Source organism: Centroberyx gerrardi, chromosome 15 (genome assembly GCF_048128805.1).
Source record: "Centroberyx gerrardi isolate f3 chromosome 15, fCenGer3.hap1.cur.20231027, whole genome shotgun sequence".
NCBI lineage: Eukaryota > Metazoa > Chordata > Actinopteri > Beryciformes > Berycidae > Centroberyx > Centroberyx gerrardi.
In genome coordinates, this window is record NC_136011.1 from 4,462,584 (window position 1) to 4,482,767 (window position 20,184).

Sequence of the window (20,184 nt, forward strand, 5' to 3'; positions counted from 1 at the left end):
CACTTCTTATAGCCTACTTGCCCCGCCGATATTTACATGTTGCATGCAATGCCATTACAGCATAGCCTATAAGCTTACTTTCATTCAGTATCTACCGTTAGATAGCTTAAAATGCAAACAAAATTCCACTAGGCTACTTAAATGGCTCGACAGCATTATTAGGCCTACTTTATTATTACAGCCTCAAGCCAGCCACAATAAATCATAGAATTTCTCATTACACTTTCAAAATAAAAGTCTTGTTGACAAACGTTGAAATCTTATTTTATATACACAGTAGTATATTTTGAGTATCTTTTTAGTATCTATTTCTCCCTATAGTTTCACTCCATGTTTCATGTAATGATCCCACGGAGTAGGCTATTTTGATATGATTTTTGTTGTTCGGTACACCTCAATACTTATGGAGCCAGAAATAGTTGGCATTTTATTTGGAATTTTTATTTTTTCATTTTTTATGCCAAGTTTTTATTTTTTGATGCCAAAGTTTTATTTTTCAATAAAAAAAATTTCAATGCCAAGAGTATTTTTTTTCAATGGCAATTTTTTTTCAATTCCAATAAATACTATTTTCAATTTTTGTTTTCAATGCCAATATTCTGTTTTTCAATGGCATTTTTTTTTCAATTCCAAATACAATGCCAATTTCTTTTTTTCAATGCCACATACTAAAGTCACTGTTCTGGCTCCATAGATCTCTCCCCTGTCATGATGGCGCAATGAAATGATTACTAGCTCAGTTACCCCAGAAAGTATTCACCAGCTACAGTTCTTTCACATTGTGGATTATGGCACTTTGTATCATCCTCTGATTGTAGAAAATATAATGCATTCGTAATTTGTTTATAATCTGCACATGAAGCCTTATAAGGCGTTATACGCAACATGTCATGTTAAGTGTTACTATTTGAGTTATTGATTTCCCAGAACAGAAGTTAACATTGATAAACATGGGCGTTAACCCTGTTCTCGAGCTCATAAACTCACATCCACACAGACGGATTTGTGGGTGGGTGGTGTTAGGCATCACCAAGTGCAGAAGGGCCAATGCTGGACTTAAAGGTGCATGTGTAGTATTTTTAAATATCAATATATCATTGTCAAATTAATTGTGATACCTTAGTTGAGACAACTGGGAGCCTCTATCTCACACCAGTGATACTGCTAGTGCTAGAGTTTCTCAAAATTAAGACTACATTTCCCATAAACACTCGCTATGTCCCATTTCCGGGGCCGCCTCCTTCGAAGGACGCGGTCCACGTAGGTGTGGCCTACGGAGGAGCGAAGGCTAGGCTGGACCTGCGCCAACTGCCCAAAATGGGACGGTCTACAGAGGATTCCCTTCTACGTCATAGCGAGTTCCCGCCCCTACGCTCCAGACGATAAACAGCAGTAAATACCGGTCAAAAGCAACAAACAAAAGCACGGAAAAATGGAGTTGAGCGACCTCACGAGTGTTTTGGTTATTTATTTAATTTACCTGATAGTGGAGGAAATGGAGAGACTGGCTGAGAACCGCCAGGCTCGCCGTCGCTTGGTTTACCTGAGGATGAGCTCTGCAGGAGATCGTGGTCAGGTAAGGAGGCTAGATAAATCAAGTGTTATTTAAAGCTTTATGCATAACAGCTAACTTTTAGCTAGCTGCTGTGTGGCAGTTTCCACTAAACCTAGGCAACAATGTAATGTTACACTAGAAAATGTTTTAGTTTAGTTCTAGTCATGGTTTAGTAACATTCAAGTAATAATTCTAGTCATTAATCAAATTAACAGTAAACAGTAAACAGTAGTAGGCCTATTGAACAATAGCACAGTAGCCCAAATACTGGTTGTCGCAATCAGAAAATCACTGAGGTAGTCTTTTATGTCTGTCACCACATCAAATATGTGTCTGTACATATACTGTATATTTGATGTGATGACACAGACATAAAAGATGATTTTAATATTGTGTATATACAGTATACTGTATATGTATACAGTATATACTGTATATATCTATATATTGGAGACAGACATTATATATACATATATATATATATATATATATATGTATTTGATGTGGTGACACAGACTTGATTATGATTGTGACAACCAGTATTTGGGCTGCTGTTCTGTTGTTCAATAGGACTACTACTGTAGACTATTTGATTAATGACTAGAATGTACATACATGTAGTAATGTTGGGTTTTTAAGAGGAAAAACAAAATCTACTACCTTGAAGAAACAATTTCTTTAGTAACTGTCAAGATGGGTAACACTAATTTTATATGAACTCTCCACAATTTAACATGATTTATTTGATAACTTTGATACTTTTCTTCCAATGCAGAGACCCCAGTACTGCAGGATAAACCTGTCAGTGCCTGTGCTGGAGAGGTTTTTTGAAAACCACGACACCCGTCCGGATTTCCGGCTGAGTCGGGAGGCCCTGGCAGTCCTGCTTGACCTGCTCAGCCAAGATCGGCGTCATGGATGGGGTGCCACAATTGAAACCTTGGTGTTCCTTTTCTGGCTGTCAAGTGGGGCATCATATTGGGTGGTCTCCAGAGTGTTTGGGATGCCCCGTTCCACTGTCCACCACATCGTCCACAGAGTGACAGAAGAGGTGGTGGCGATCAGGCACAGGGTCATCCACTTCCCGCAGACTCCGGAACACCTTGAAGCTGTGTCTCATGGGTTTGCAGGGCTGGCAAGACACCAGGCATTCCGGAGGGCTGTGGGAGCAATCGACAGCTGCCATGTCCGTATCAAGCCACCGGGCGGCCCCGATGGTCAGTGCTACAGAAACAGGAAACTGTTTCCCTCAATCATCCTCCAAGCTGTGTGTGACCATCGGGGCTGCTTCATCGACACCTATGTGGGCTGGCCTGGGTCAGTTCATGACTCCAGGGTGCTCCGCCACAGCCCACTGTACCAGAGGGCTGTCTATCCTCCTCCAGGGAACTTCCTCCTTGCAGATGGGGGGTACCCTTGCCTCCAACACCCACTCCCCCTCATCACCCCCTACAAGAGGCCTGTACAAGGTGTGGCAGCCCAGCGCTTTAATTCACACCACTCCAGGGCACGTTCTATTATAGAACGTGCCTTTGGAATGATGAAGACCAGGTTCCGGGCCATCTTCCTGCAAGCGCTGGAGGTCAAGCCCACCTTTGTACCTCAGGTAAGTAATTACTCCATGATGGGTTTTTTTTTCTATAATTACATGAATAAATCTGTCTAGATAAACAAATCTAACAGCAGTGTATCTTTTTGTTGTCTAACAATTTGTTTCAGGTGATAACAGCATGTGCCGTCCTCCATAACATCTGCCTCGGGGCTGGCGATGTCATGGCACCAGAGGATGAGCCTGAGGAGGACATGGATGAGGATGAGAGTGAGGAGTTGGAGGCAGCAAGTGGTGCTCCCTGGCGCAACCAGCTGTGTGCGGAGGTGTCCACCCTGGAGGAGGTGCCCCCTGACCATAATTATTTTCAGTAGGCAAGTTAAAGCACTAAACTGTTATATTCCATCCTCCAGTGATCTCATGATCCCCTTTTAAATCACTAAGCTTCCTGAAAACACTATCTCAGAGTGTGATATATGATTATCTCCACCCATCACAATTCCAGTCACAATGAGGTCTAGGTGTCCAACAGGGGAATCAGGGCGGGGATGCACAGCTATGTCTTATCTAAATTAGCAGAACTCAGTTGTTATTCCTACTTTGCCCTGTACACCAATGATTTACTTACAAAGCCTTGTAGTAATTGTATTCTACCAATTGAGTAGTAACTGTATTTTGCCAATTGGGACAGACATCCCTGCCCTGATTCCCCTGTTTAACACCTAGACCTCATTTTAACTACAATATGATTGGTGGAGATAATCATATCACTTTCTGAGATGCAGTATTTTAAGGAAGCTTGGTAATTTAGGGAGGGTCATGAGGTCACTGTTTGTTTGTTTGTGTATTTGAAGGACTATAAAGCTGAACAGCAGCACAATATATGACATATTCTTACATGGCAGTTAAGGTTGTATTTTGTGTAGCACTGAGTGTCGTCTCTTATTCTTGTCCCTTTCAGAAACATCTTGGAGACATGGCAGCCGTCGATTGCAGCATGCCAGCCCTGCAAACCCATCTCACTCCTTGGATGATGCGGTGGACAGCCCAGAGGCATCCCAAACTCTTCTGGAGACCACCCCAAATGATGTCCCGCTGACAGAGGGAGAAACACCAGGGTAACTGTTGTGGCAGCCCATCCATGTCGCCGCCGCTGGTTATTAGTCAAGCAGCACCAGCAGGCTCCCTGCTCAGCTGACCACAGAAAAATTTTGTGTTGTTCGTTTCTTGAAACATTTCTAGAATCAGTTCTTTCCAGGCCATTTTGTTGCCAGTTCTAAAATCAGTTCTTTCCAGGCCATTTTGTTGCCAGTTCTAAAATCAGTTCTTTCCAGGCCATTTTGTTACCAGTTTGTTAATTGTTCAGTGTTTTTATTACACATTTTTATTAGTTCACTGTTCCTATTTACCAATCTATACATATGGCCTTAGTTCAGTGTTCATTATTCCTATTTACCAATCTATACATATGGCCTTAGTTCAGTGTTCATTATTCCTATTTACCAATCTATACATATGGCCTTAGTTCAACGTTCATTATTCCTATTTACCAATCTATACATATGGCCTTAGTTCAGTGTTCATTATTCCTATTTACCAATCTATACATATGGCCTTAGTTCAATGTTCGTTGTTCCTATTTGCCAATCTATACATATGGCCTTAGTTCAACGTTCATTATTCCTATTTACCAATCTATACATATGGCCTTAGTTTTATGTTCACTGTGCCTTTTGATATTCCAATTTGCATCAATTGCATGTTGTGCTGTGTAAATAAAATAAACAATTTATTTTAAATAAAATATTTATTTAACAACAGAATTCATACTTTTTGTTTTTTTGTTCATTTTTTTTCAATTAATTTTTCCAAAATGGAAAACAAGCGATCTGCTCTCGCCCTACTCTCCTCTGCACGCTTTTCCTCCGCCTCCCTCTGGAAGTTCATATCTTCCCTAATGAGCTCCAGCAACTCGTCGTCTGCCCTCCTAGCTCGCTTTGGTGGCCCTGGCTCAGATGCTCCTGCCTCAGATGTCCCTGCCTCTCCTTCCTCCTCCTGCTCCTCCACTGCTGCACTTGGCCCTGGTTTGTCCTCTTGGATAGAGGCAATGAGAACAGGGAGGGAAATGGAGTGCCTCTGTCCCAGCACCTCATCCATGGGGACAAACCAGGGCCAAGTAGCAGCAGTGGGTTTTCCACCGCTGACTCCCTCTCCTGACCCTGGATACTTGCAATCCTAAAATAGAGGATAATCTTAATAACATGACAGTCAAAAACAAACAATGTCACAACTTCAAGGCACATTTACAATAATGTCTTTATTAACTTCCATGATTGTAACAATTATTATTGCTTTCAAGTTACTATACAATCTGCAAAATGAGAAAGTGGTGTTTTAGTTTAACAACCATTTTTATTTTTTTAGGCACTACAAATTTTGGCAAAATAAGTTTTCCAGTTGGTATGTGTTCCGATTAATTGTACAGCTCGTTATAATCCCATGTCATTCTCTTTTTTGGACTTACCTTATGAACTGAGGTTGTGATACATTCTCTACTGAAAGACTGATGATTTTTGGGGTTGAACTAAATGAATAGACTAAAACTAGGCTAAATACCTTCACAAGCAAATACACCTTATTGGCAGTACCCAGGACCCCAAATCACAGCCTTTCTGTTTGGAAGCGGGAATGCATCATACTTGTCTAATGTCACACAGGCATGACAAATCTACTAGTCTATTCCTAAAGTAGATTTGAGGTTGTACCTGCACCTCCACCTATTATAACACACAGACCTACTGACATACTTACATACTTTCTAAGCATCATCAACTGACCATTTCTTAGAATCAGTCTAGGCTACATACTTTATATTTCTTTTTAAGGTTGTCCCACTTCTTCTTGGCCTGCAAGGGAGTCACCTTCCCTTGCAGACCCATTTTCTCCAGGATGACCCTATAGCACACAGAGAGAAAACAAGTAAAAAAAACAAAGCAGGTGACATTTTCGACATTGTAAGAGGACCAGCCGATAACAAGCACGGAGACTGGACCTCTGACAGCGAACAAGAGTAACTTAGGTTAGCTACGTTACCTAACGTAGCTGGATGGTTAGCTGGGCTGGTAACGTTAGTAAGCTAGTCATGTAACGTTAACTAACGGAAACTTAAGGCGCCTGTGAAAACATACTACTTACTTTAATATTACACACTTAGCTAAAGATTTAGCAGCGAGTTTTAAACTAAAATTGTTAGAAAGTGAAACCAATACTCACATTTAAAAGTGAATTCCTCCGAGGACGATCCTGCCGGGCCAGATGTCATTTTCACAGAAAAAATATGAACAAGTGACCGGCGCGCAATGGATTTTGGGATACCGTGGGCCGCAAAGGATACACTGGTTCTGTCCTCCAAAATCGGCCAAAAGAAGGCTGCATTTCTCGGCCGCATTTGCAGGAGCCTTTGGAATGGGACAGCCTTCATGACCCAGTATGACGTATTCGGCCTCGAAACGCGGGCTTCGAAGGAGGCAGCCCCGGAAATGGGACACAGCTACTGTTAAGTCAAGTCAAGTTTATTTATATAGCCCTTTATCACATGCATGTCTCAGAGGACTTTACAGAGAATGTGTCTAGCTAGGTCTAGCTAAACACAATCAGTGGTGAACAAAATTATGTAGGACAAACATAGCGAAAAACACAAGGTAGGCAGGAGCAGATTTAGCAAGACAAACAATCTACCTATTCTACAGCCTAACCTACCCGGCACCCCAGCCTTAGACCCTAAATGCACATAAGGAAAAACTCCCAGGAAAAACCTTAATAGGAAAACTTGGAAGAACCTTGGGCGGGCTGAGGCAAATAGGGATCCCCCCCCGGGACGGCTTAGCGTGCAATAGGTGCTGGGCAAAACATTGACAGAGTCATGGGCAACAATGATGACAGGAGAAAACAGAGAGAGACAAAAAGAAGGAGAAGCGGCATGCGGCGATGAGAGGGGGCTGAGGCCAGCGCTAAAAATTCAGTGAAGCGAGGGCAGCAGTCATAATTCAGCGTCCAGGTGGGAACAGCAGAAGGGTAGAGCAAGGCCAGCACTGACGACGAAGAGCCAGGGCAGCACCCGTCACTGCCAGGTAGAACACTGCACTGGAGTCAGAGAAGAGGAGAGAGAGGAAGCCGCGTACACACACACACACACACACACAACACACCCAGACACACACACATGTACAGAGGAAGGGGAGAAAACAGCTGCACACAGAACACACAGGGTCAGAGACACGATGGGAGGGAGCAGCATCAGGGATGGGACCGAGGCCGGCACCGACGACCACTGCACTGCACCCAATGTCTGAAAAGGGGAGAGAGGAAGGGGAGAAAACAGCAGCAACAGAACATATGGGAGACGCGTTGGGTGGGAGCAGGACCAAGGCCGGCGCCGACGACCGCCAGGCCGGAGCAACACCTGTCCACTGGCAGGTGGAGCACTGGACCGGAGTCTGGGGAAGGGGAGAGAAGACAGCTGCACACAGAACACACGGAGTCAGAGCACGTCGGGTGGGAGCAGCAGCAGGGATGGGACTAAGGCATGCACTCGCGACCATTGCACTGCACCAGAGTCTGGGAGAGGGGGGAGAGACAGGTGCACACAAAGACAACGCTCACACGGAGAGAGAGAGATCCAGGTGGGAGCAGCGTCAGGGATGGGACTAAGGCCAGCACCGAAGACCATCAGAGCGGGGGCAGTACCCATCTGCTGACAGCTAGAAGACTGCACAGGAATCTGAGAAAGGGTGGAGAAAACCAGCCGCACACACACACACACACACAGATAGATACTTTTTAGATAGATACTTTTATTTGTCCCCGTGGGGAAATTGGTTTGCAGCAAAATCACAAGGCATTTCATCACAACATCACAAAGTCACCAGTAGACATACTTGAACATACCCATATCATAATAGTCACAAATAGACATACAAAGTCATCAGTAGACTACTCGTAGACATAATAGACATACTCGTACATATACCCATACACATACCAGGAGGAGGGGGACAGGCCAGACCAGCTGGACATCTTTTGTGACCAGGAAGGAGTGGCCAAAATGCATGGGGGATACGGTGCTGGTGAATTACCTGTTTAAAAATGTAATGGCTTGTGGAACAAATGAAAACTTGGATCTATTTTTAGTGAATAGAGGGAGGCAATATCGTCGCCCAGATGGCAACAATTCAAATGAGGAGGCAAGGGGGTGCCTCTGGTCACCCACAATGTTGTTTGCCTTCTTCAACATTCTATCTCTGTAGATGCATTCCATACTTGGTAACGTAATCCCTAACAGTTTACTGGCCATTGTTACAGTTTTTCTGACAGTCTTTTTCTGTGCCTCAGTAGCATTGCCAAACCAGCAGATGATGCAGAAGGTTAAAACACTTTCAATAAAAGCACAGTAAAACAATTGGAGCATTTTGTTGTGGACATTAAAAGATAGCAATTTCTTTAGAAAGTACATTCTTTGTTGTGTCTTAGTACTTATGAGGTCAGTCCACAGGTCCCATTTAAGCTTATGGTGGAGCACAATACCAAGGTACTTGTAATCTGTAACAGATTGTATTGGCTCCCCATTTATAAAAGTAGGGTTAGAGGATTGCAGCCTTCTAAAATCAATGGACATTTCCTTTGTTTTAGAGGTGTTTAGGAGAAGGTTTGACTTCTCACACCAATTTAGGAAGTAGTCAAGAACTGGCCCATGCTCCTCCTCCCCATCATATAGGAGGCTCACCAAGGCAGTATCATCTGTGTACTTAATAAAGTGCCTGTTAGGGAAAGTGCTAGTGCAAGAGTTGGTGTATAAAATAAACAACAGAGATGATAAAACACATCCCTGGGGGGAACCTGTGCAGGTGGTCATTTTGTCAGAGAGTGACGTACCTACTCTGACCTGCTGGATTCTACAGCTAAGAAAATCAACAATCCATGAAATCAAGCCAGCTTCAAGTGAAAATTCTGTGGCTAATATATCTGCTAAAATACTGGGTTGAATAGTGTTAAAAGCGGACGAAAAGTCCACAAATAAAATCTTAGCATGAGTCTTTGGTTTCTCAAGGTGAGTGTGCAATAAGTGCAATAGAGTCAGGATTGCATCCTCCACCCCTCTAGAGGCTTGATATGCAAATTGCAAGGGGTCCGTGAGGTGCTGTGTTTGTGATACAATGTACCTCTTCACTAGACACTCAAAGCACTTCATGACCAGTGATGTCAGTGCTATTGGTCGGAGGTCATTGGGCCCTATGGGTCTGGGAATTTTTGGCACGGGTACAATTATAGATGTTTTCCATAGGGTAGGGACTTTGTGAAGATTAAAAGAAGACCTAAAAATGTCAGTAAACACTGGTGCTAGCTGTTCAGCACAGTGCTTTAAAACACTTCCACAAATATTGTCAGGGCCTGGGCTTTTTCGTGGGTTACAGCCTCTAAAAAGGTGAAGGACTTCTGATTCCTTGATAGTAAAGTTGGGTGTAAGGGGGGGAAGGGGGGGCATCACAGTGGCAGCCTCAGCACGGTTGCCACTCTCAAAGCGACAAAAGAAGGTGTTGAGCCGGTTTGCCATCTCCAGTCCCTCACTATCATTCAAGACAAGGGTAGGTTTTACCCTGCCCTTGTGTGGAACACTGGTCATGGTTTTAATTCCCTGCCATGCCTCTCTGGGATTGCCGGAAGCCAGAGAGGCCTCTAACTTTTGTTTGTAGCTGTACTTGTCCAGCTGTATTTGTCTTTTTATTCGTCTCTGTGTGTCCCTTCTAGCTGTTTCATCCTGGTTTCTGTAAGCTTTTTTCTTCTGAATTATAAGTTTCTTTAATTTGTTAGACACCCATGGCTTATCATTAGGATAAACTTTAACGGTCTTAGTAGGTATCACAGAGTCTACACAGAAATTGATATAATCAGACACTGCTATAACCTGATCATAATATCAGGGCTATTAAAGACCTCCCATAATGTACAGTCGAAACATCCCTGCAGAGCCATTATGCTATCATTGTTCCACACTTTGACAGCCCTTTTTGAGGCTTCTCCCTCTCTAGTAGCCTCTGATAGACAGGGCGGAGATAGACCACACTGTGGTCAGACGCCCCTAGTGGTGGGAGCAGGGATGCTGTGTAGGCATCTTTGACAGTTCCATAACACATGTCTAAGGTCTTATTTTTCCTGGTGGGGCAGTCAACATACTGATAGTAAGTGCGCAGGCACTTTTTAACAGAGCAGTTATTAAAATCCCCAAGAATAAACTTGGGTGCATCAGGTGAGAGTGACTCAAGTTTCTGTGAGAAGAGCTGTGCAGAAGCAGCACAAAACCCAGACACACTTGTACAGACAGCAGATAGAAAGTGATTAGACACAGTGTAACCAGGAGGCAGCCCTATGCTATGTTCGCAATGGCAAATTTCTATATAAATACTGTCTAGGCTAGGGTAAGAGAATAGACTGTGTCGAGCCCAAGCCAACGATGCTAAGGTAGGTTGTATGATTGCGGGAATAAATAGGTTTTGAGTCTAGATTTGAAGATTGACAGAATTAGCTTCCCTGACTGTAAGAGGTAGCTGGTTCCAGAGATAGGGAGCTCGGTAGGAGAACGCTCTACTGCCTGCTGATTTTTTCTTGATTCTAGGGACAATAAGGTAGCCAGCATCCTGCGATCGGAGGGCACGAGGAGGAATATAAGGGATGATGAGGTCGGATAGATATGATGGTGCAAGCCCATGTAATGATTTATAAGATAACAGAAGCACCTTAAAGTCAGATCTGGCTTGAATTGGGAGCCAGTGAAGGGAGGTTAGGATTGGAGTAATGTGGTTGCTTCTTGTTGCAAAGAGGATTAAAGGTTTTCTCTTACATGTTGTTACAACCCGGCTCAAGGAAGTAACAAAGGAGGGGAGACATACGCCAAAGTAAAAGTTATAACAATAATTTATTAACTAAAACTAAGTTAAAATAACTAGACGGTGATGGCTAGATGGCTTTTTAAGCCCAAGGAGTACACCGGGCCCAGGTACACTCAATCAGCCTTGACGACCCCACCCACCAGGCTCCTGCAAGAGCCAGGAGAGTGGGAGGGTGTCCTACTGACACTGTGGCAACACAAACACCAAAACCACAGTGCCATAGCAGCACCCAAAACGCTATCCAAAAAGCTGCACATCCCTAGTGCAACCCAAGGTAACCCAAACAAAGCGCAGTGCTGGCCACACCAGCACATTACAAAGATGACACTGGCACAAACAAAGACCAAACTGTTATAACAAGAGCAGGTAACTTACAAGCCTTCAGGAAAGCACTTACCAACTGTAAGCCATTAACACTAGCATTATCTAAAGCCATCATAGCTCATGCTTACCCAAGCCAAAATTGCCCAATCCTCAACACTTGTCACAATCAACCACAAAACACAGCCACAAGAAGAAGCCTAATTACAAAAAAAACCCCAAAAGGACCAAAACATGGCTACAGTACACCCAGCAGACATAGTTCGGGCAGCCTACCCAAACGGAGCTTCCCCACTAGCTACCTAACCAGTAACTAGCTAAATACAACCCTAGTCTTCACGCGACTATCTGTGGTGGGTATTTATGCACTAAAACCCACTGGTGCGAGAAAAGCGATCGGCAAGCCGACAACCCTCTCGAGACCAGGGACGTGCTCCCGAGACAACTGCTCTCAGCAAATGGACTGACAAAGTTAAACAAAACAAACTGAGTGCAAAACGAAGAGTACAAAAACTTAGGACGAGCCCCCATATGTTATAACCATATGGATCCCGGATGAGCCCCCATATGTTACAACCCGGCTCAAGGAAGTAACAATGAGGGGAGACATACGCCAAAGTAAAAGTTATAACAATAATTTATTAACTAAAACTAAGGGAAAATAACTAGACAACACAAACTACATCAAACCAGAAGAAAAGATGTGCATTAAGTGAGGAGGGAGAGAGCAACTGATGGTCAGTAGGGATGGGAATCGAGAACCGGTTCCAGTTGAGAACCGGTTCCAAATTGTCTGATCCATCGGAATCGTATGCCTCCGAGCTTATCAATTCCTTTTATCGATGCCGGCATGTTTTTCTGACAGTTGCGCATGCGCATTGCAAAAACTCATGCGTTGCAACAAGAAAGAGTGCTACTTGTAACGTCTGTAAAATTATAATTTCTGTGTTCACACATCGCGTTTTTTGATGTGGAAAAAGCGCTGCCTGGAGCGCTTTTTGTGAGGAGAAATAAGAAGCGGATCACAGCAACATCACCTGACGTTAGCTGAGCAGCTGCTAGCTCACTAACCAGCTGGTTAGCTCTTCTAACAGACAGAACAGTGTTGTGCAACAAGCAAAGGCTTACCAGATATTTCCAATACATGTCCAGTATAATCCATACTGCCTTTATGATCGCTGTTGCAGTAACGGAAATTCACTTATTACAACGTCCCATTTCTCCACCGCCACTTTCACGTTCTCCATATTTGTTGTTGCTGGGAAACGGCCAGCGTCTCTGTCATCGCGATTGGTCGGCTGGGAAAAAGCGTTTCACGTCACCCGGCGCTTTTCTGAAAAGTTGAACATTTCTCAACTTTTGAAAGCGCTCCGCTCTGACGAATAAAATGCCGCCTTTTGTGGCGCTTCCCATTACTTTTAATGAGAAAAGGGCGCTGGCAGTTGGGGAAAAAACGCTGTGTGAATGCAGCCTTAAGGTGGAAACACCAGCAATATGTTGAAACATCTTAGGGTAACCATCTAACCATCTTATTTGTTTTCCAAATTATATCATTTTAAGAAAAGGAGCATTGTAATTTATTTTAACATGTTCAAATGTTATTAGGCAGACATTCTACACTGTGTTCAGACTCAAGAGATAATAAAACAGCCATTTGTGCCATAAAGCAATCCAGTGGATTTCCCGCCAAATCTAACTTGGTGGCACACAATGTAAAATGCAGTGTAGAGACTGACAATCTTCTCAGTGATTCTCAGTCTCTTTTGTTTACAGTAATTATACTAATGTCTCAAAATGAATGTGGTAGTGATTTATTGATTTGTTATTAAAATGCTACACATAGCACCTTTAAAAATCTAGTTTTTTTTGCACAGTACGCTGTCAAGATTTCTTCCAAAGTTTTACATTGTCTATGTTTGGACCCAAGACGCATAGGCCTAAGTAAATCCAAATGAATAACAGCAATCTCCTCATGCCAGTGGGGCTTTAGGATTTATGTTGAGTGGTTGGGGTGCACCACAACAACTTCAACCAACTACTTTTTTATTATTTCAACACGGTAGTGTTGGTCAGCCTCTCAATGTAAAACAGTGATTTTCAGACAGCGATATCTCCGCCGTTTCAAAACCAATTTCAATGCCATTTCACAGGTGGACTCGTATGCCCACTGGCTCACCATGAACCAAGTTTGGTACAATTACGTTGAGTCGTTTTCAGTCAGAGTGCCTTTTTCTACTCTCATGGCTGAGGACTTTATTAAATTTGAATGGAAATTGAATGATTCTGAGTCCATAGAGATAACATGGTGAAAAGGTTTTAGTTAGCCACATTTAATGCTAGCAAGTCAGAGATCAAAGGGATTCTAAGTTCGAAAAGAACTTTCGAATGAGTGACCGTTAGTAAACTAGAGCGGGGCTGCAGCCTGCTGCTGCTCTGTCTGTCCAGCTGGTAGAGGCTCTGTTGGGCTTCTTCTCACATTTACTATCATGTAAATGCTGTATGTCGCCCGGGCAGACTAGAGGGTAAACTGTCAAAACCTCAATACTTCTTAACCACTACGGCTCGAGCTTAAGGACCTCCCGTCGTCCCGGGGCCGATAAAAATAGGATCGGGGAGGAAGTAAATTAATTTTGGGACGAATTTGGGACGAGAGTTGAAAAAAAACAACCTGCTAACGTTACAATGAACGGCGATGAAAATGAAACTGACTGCAGTTTTGTGTAAGACTTGCACAGCAGTGCACACTGCACACTAAAGCATCTCATTTTGAAGAATAGTTCAGGACAAATAAAGAAGCAGTTAGAAAGTCGTACAAACAGCAGATTGTCGGCTGCGACCTCCCGCTCGCATCAAGCGAAGGGCAGCGAAAGTGATCGTTGACTCCACTCACCCAGCCAGTTGTCTTTTTAAACTCCTCCACTCAGGGAAAAGACTCCAGTGCTTGCCCAGTAGGACGTCCAGCCTCAAGAACAGCACATATCCTGAAGCTATTCGGCTTCTGATCTCTGACACATGGGCGGAAATTACGGGGGGGACAGGGGGGTCCGGACCCCCCCTTCCTGGGAAAAACAGAGAGTTGTCCCCCTCAATATATCATTGTAAACATAACTATATAATTTTAAATAATATAATAATATGCATTGAAAGCACTTGTGCTAATTATAGACACAAAACAATGCGTTTTTAAGTTTCGAAAGATTGTGCCCCCCCCCCCCCCCCCCCTCATATGCCTCACAGTGGTTTGGTCCACTGCCTACCTGCCTCCCCGAACCCCCACACACACATTAGCCCTCGGTACGTGTGTCTGTGGAGCAATCTCTGGAAGTGTGTCAGTGGTGGCTGACCTCCAGTAAGTAGCTACTTCGCAAAGGTTAACTTAAAACAAAGGATGTGTCAGACATTTTTCTTTACTTCTACCACTCAATAGAATAAAACACATTCACAATTGTAACCAGACTACATTTTGTTCGCTCCATTACCTCGCGGTTGAATCTTGTGTGTCAGCGTGTTGGTACGGGGCAGCGTCTCCTAATGCATGTATGTCTATGGAGGCAGGAGGTCTAGCCACAATTAAAATGTGCCTGCTACTGGAGAAGCTGAGTGACTGTCAGTCGCAACATGTATTCATTTCAGGCCCCGTTCCAACCTTGGGGAAAGGAATCGAATCTTTTAGCAGACTCCTTGCCCTGAATACATGGCTGACATCGGCGTGCCTCACCCATGGGATAAAGTTTATTGACAATTTCAATATCTTTTGGAACTGTAAAGATCGCTTTAAGCCTGATGGGATTCATCCAAGCATCACTGGTTCCAGACTACTCGGAGCCAACCTACGTCACGCTCTTGGGATGCCATACCAAAACAAGAATGCACGGATAAGCGCGAAGGACAAGGACAGCACACACAGGCAGACAGCCTATATCTCTCCCCCCTCACCTGACCCTCTGCTCCACATCACCCAAGGCATTCAGAGGATGTCTCTGTTCCAATCAGGGATCCAAGGGATTTCTACACAGTTTGTGTGTAATGACATTGACCTGGGTGAATTTACATCATTTGAATATCTTGCTCTTGAGCTCAAAGCAGAATTATCAGTGCTCATCATTACATTGTATCGGCCACCAAGATATTCATCACTGTTTCTGCAGGAATTCTCAGAGCTGATCTCACTTGGTATCACTAGATATGATAGATTAATCCTGAATGGAGTTGATTCATATCAACAAAAAGAATGACTCCAAAGCTATGGAGCTTGTAAATTTACTGGACAGCTTTGAACTTACCCAACATGTAAATGAAACCACTCATCAGCATGGTAACATTCTAGACTTGGTAATAACGACAGGGTTAAACATTGACAATGTTTCAGTATTAGAATTACCTATTTCTGACCATCACTGTGTGTTTTTTGATGCCAGCCTAATCTTAACAAAGACTAAAAGGGATTTTTTGGTTCAAAAGAGATTCCTAGATAGCAAGGCTGAAGCAAAGTTCTCTAATGTTATGAAATCATTTGAGTCATACAGCATTGACTGCTCTTTAAATTACATTGTTGAAAATTTCAACAATACCTTGTCATCTGCTTTAAATACTGTTGCTCCACTAAAGGTTAAGAAGAGGTCGACTGACAGAATCTCCCCATGGTTAAACAATAACAGTGTTAATGAGATTAAGAGAATCTGTCGAGCAGCTGAAAGAAAATGGAGGAAAACCAGGCTCACAGTTCACTGTAATATATACAAAGAAGCCATGACTGTCTATAACAAAGCAATACGTCTAGCAAAAAAGGATTACTTTTCTAGGATTATTACAGGGAATGCTGGAAACTCTAGAATATTATTCTCCACTATTGACCAGCTACTCAACACTGCCCCCACCCGTCCGCAGTCCTCTGCATCAAATTGTGAAGAACTTGCATTGTTCTTCAATAACAAAATAACTTCAATTAGAGCCAGCATTGCTGCTGATGTAAACACAGACAAACCCTGTAAAAAAGATGTAACCATGGGAAAATTCACTTGTATTACATTAACTGAGCTTTGCAAGACTGTCACCGAGTGTAACTCCTCCACCTCATGTATTGACCCAGTACCTACAGCATTTTTTAAGCGGGTGTTCGATAGTGTTTCAAGTCATGTCCTGAAGATTATAAATACATCCCTTCAAACAGGCATCTTCCCAGATGCATTCAAAACAGCTGTTGTAAAACCCTTACTATAGAAACCCAACCTAGATGGTAATGCACTGGCAAGCTATAGGCCGATATCCAACCTTCCATTCATTAGTAAGATACTTGAAAAGGTAGTTTCAGTGCAAATAAACTCCTTTCTTAAAGAAAATAATATCCTGGAGGAATCTCAATCAGGCTTTACAACATACCACAGCACTGAAACTGCTCTTACTAAAATAATCAGCGACCTCAGACTAAACTGATGAAAATAAGGTCTCAATTCTTGTCCTCTTGGACCTAAGTGCAGCGTTTGATACGATTGACCATGATATCTTAATCAATCGTCTTGAAAAGTTGGTTGGTCTTTCTGACTGTGTGTTAAACTGGTTCAAAACATACATCAAAGGGAGAAAGTTTTACGTCAGTCTTGGAGATCATGTGTCTGAGAAACATGACATCTGTATTGGGGTTGCACAAGGGAGCTGCCTTGGTCCATTATTATTCTCACTATACATGCTGCCACTTGGTGACATCACTAGAGAGCACGATGTATGTTTCCATAGTTATGTGGATGACACGCAACTGTACATCTCTGCTGAACCAAATGATGCTGCAGCTATAAACTCCATTACTACCTGTCTTTTGGCAATAAATAAATGGATGAGCAAAAATGTTTTAAAGTTAAACGAGGACAAAACTGAAATCCTACTAGTCGGCCCTAAAACAAAAAGAGAAATGCTGTTTAATAATCTGGGAACATTGACTCCCTGGATTAAATCTGAGGTTACAAGTCTTGGTGTTATCCTAGATTCAGATCTAAACTTCAAGTCCCACATTAACAAGGTGACGAAAACATCATTTTTCCACCTTAGAAACATAGCTAAAGTACGACCATTTATAAATCAAAAAGATGCTGAAAAACGGATTCATGCCTTTATTTCAAGCCGACTCGATTACTGTAACGCACTTTTTACCGGTCTCCCGAAAAAAAACACTGAGAGACTTCAGCTCATTCAAAACTCTGCAGCTTGGCTATTAACCAGAACCAAGAGGAGAGAGCACATTAGTCCAGTTTTAGCTGCTCTACACTGGCTTCCTGTAACATTTAGAATTGATTTTAAGGTCCTCCTCCTTATATACAAAGCCCTTAATGGGCTAGGACCAAGCTACATTGCTAACTCCCTTGTTCACTACCTGCCTTCAAGAACACTGCGATCATCTGCTGCTGGTTTATTGGAGGTTCCCAGCAACAGCCGAAAGAAAATCGGGGATGCAGCCTTTGTCAATTACACCCCAAAGCTATGGAACACACTACCTATATATACCAGGGAAGCCAGCTCGCTAAATATTTTTAAAAGAAAGCTAAAAACTTATCTCTTCACTTTAGCCTTTAACTAGCTATGACTTTCCCAATACAGGCCTTAAACGGCCTTTTGTTCTCACTTTGCTTCGCACTTATGCACTGCTGCACTTCTTTTAAAACTTGTATTTTACTTGATTTTATGCATCCTATGTACTCTGTATGTATTTTTTAACTTTATTTTTATTATTATTTTACAGTGGATTTTATTTTCCATCTTATGTTATGCATTCCTCATATTTTTACTATTGTTATTCAGTGGGGTTTTTTCTCCATCTTATGTTATGCTCATTCTATGTCTATTTTCATGTGAAGATGCATTTTATGTATTCTATTCTCCTCTTTATCTTATTCCCACTATCATTATCAAGTTTTATGTGAAGCACTTGGTGCATGTAATTTCTCTGTTGTAAAGCACTTTGAGCTGCATTTCTTGTATGAAAGGTGCTATACAAATAAAGTTTATTATTATTATTATTAAAATAACTGCAATTAATATTTAAAAACATGACAGGCTCCTATAGCCTACCTTACAGTGTTATAGGCCTATAGTATTAAATATTAGGAAATAACCAGTATGGATAACATTCGTTAAATGTCAAATATTTATACATGTATAATGAGCTCTGTCCATTAAATCCGTTTGGGAACGTTTTACGCACGCACTTTCTCTCCTCTCCTCTATTCCTCCGACCCAGACAACACTCACTGGATTTCTCTGAAGCGGCTCCTTGGCTGGTTTGTCTGAAAAAAGTGTTTCTGACGACTAGCTGTCGATATTCATGTTTGGATATTCCATGGAAATACAGAAGCGCAATATTGCGCAATGAATGCTTTCAGTTTATCCACAGACAGGCAGTCCTGTGTAGACATGGACTAGTAGACATGTGCAGGAGCTCTGTTTGCCTCATCATACTGTTGATCTATGCCAGTAATCATATGATATGTGTGAAATTACTTTACATGGAGTTTTGATGACGCTGATTTGATCAAAAAGGAGGAGAAGGAGAGGGAGAGACTTTCACCTGTCTATAAACGTACTGTAGCCTGTTGTAGGCTAGGCTGGAGGTATTTTGCAAAACATTTATTTACAATCCTAGTTTTTTTATTCTGAAAACGCGAGCATTTAAAGCCCAAACATTTGGAAAAAGTCATGGAGGAATAAGACCATAGTATTTCTAGTCTTTCAGAAACAGCCAGCCCATGCCCTGTCTAGTGTTAATAGAAAAAATACACCAAAATACTGGTATTAAAATGATTAAAAAGCCTATGCAATGGGTTTTACATGGCGCGTTTACGCGCGCTCTCCCCAAAAAATAGCGTAGAAGCGTAAAAAGATGCTGCAGGTCGCAGTAACGCGCATGGGTCGGAGCTGGAACGCGCACCTGTACGCGGCCGGTGTAGACAGCAGCATTGATTAAAATGGGAGCGTTTCTGTTCCGAGAGACGGACGACTAAAAAATGCTGCTGAGTCGCATCCAGTAAAGCCAATGTTATGTGATTGAATAAATGATAGAGTCATACCTGGACAATTTCCCCGAAGAGCCGAGTGTGCAGCAGCAAAAGTCAATCAGAACCTAGAACCTAGAAAGCTGCTCATGAACGCGCCGTCGTCACGGTCAGTACGAGAACGCCACTAGACTTATTCATGTGGGCCAGGGAGAGAGGGGCCAGGCGGGGCCAAGAAAGACACTACTGCGCAGGTTCTGTGGGCCACGGAAGTATCTCCGATCTCGCGATGGTTGTAAAGAATGTCTGTAACCATAGTAACGTTTACTTCAGACCAATATGGAGGCTACCATTGCCTGTATTTTCAGTTTACTTGACACCAGTAACCAGAGGCGTCAATTTATCCATAAGATCTTAATAAACCGCCACTGACAGCGGCGTCATTTTCTCTTTTTCCACCGCATGGACTTGGTACTTAACGTACTTAACGCCGACATTTGGGCCGGGCCGAGACCGCAGAACTGGTAGAAACAACCGCAATGTTGAGGAAACAGACTGGATAGAAAATTTGATGTCTCAACACTTACCTCTGTCTCTTTCAAAATAACGGTGATAATGTTAGTAACGTGACGAGTGTCGCGCTGTATGTAACATAACAACCAGTTGTCCAGTCCGGTTCTGGTACACACTACTCGGACTCAAATTCGGTAGTCAATACCTGAATTTTCAGGGAGTGAGTTACCGTATTTCCTCTAATATTAGGAATAATAGGAAGTGACTAAACAGGAAGTGACATCGTGGCATTACACGAACAGACAACTAATAAATTTTACAAAT

The 20,184-nt window shown here is 42.7% G+C and overlaps 1 protein-coding gene across 1 annotated transcript in view; it reads left to right on the plus strand.

Annotated features, from left to right (window-relative positions):
- Nucleotides 1–20,184, plus strand: part of sdhaf4 (succinate dehydrogenase complex assembly factor 4) — a 369,114-nt gene that overhangs the window by 346,638 nt on the left and 2,292 nt on the right. The gene's annotated exons all lie outside the window — the stretch shown is intronic.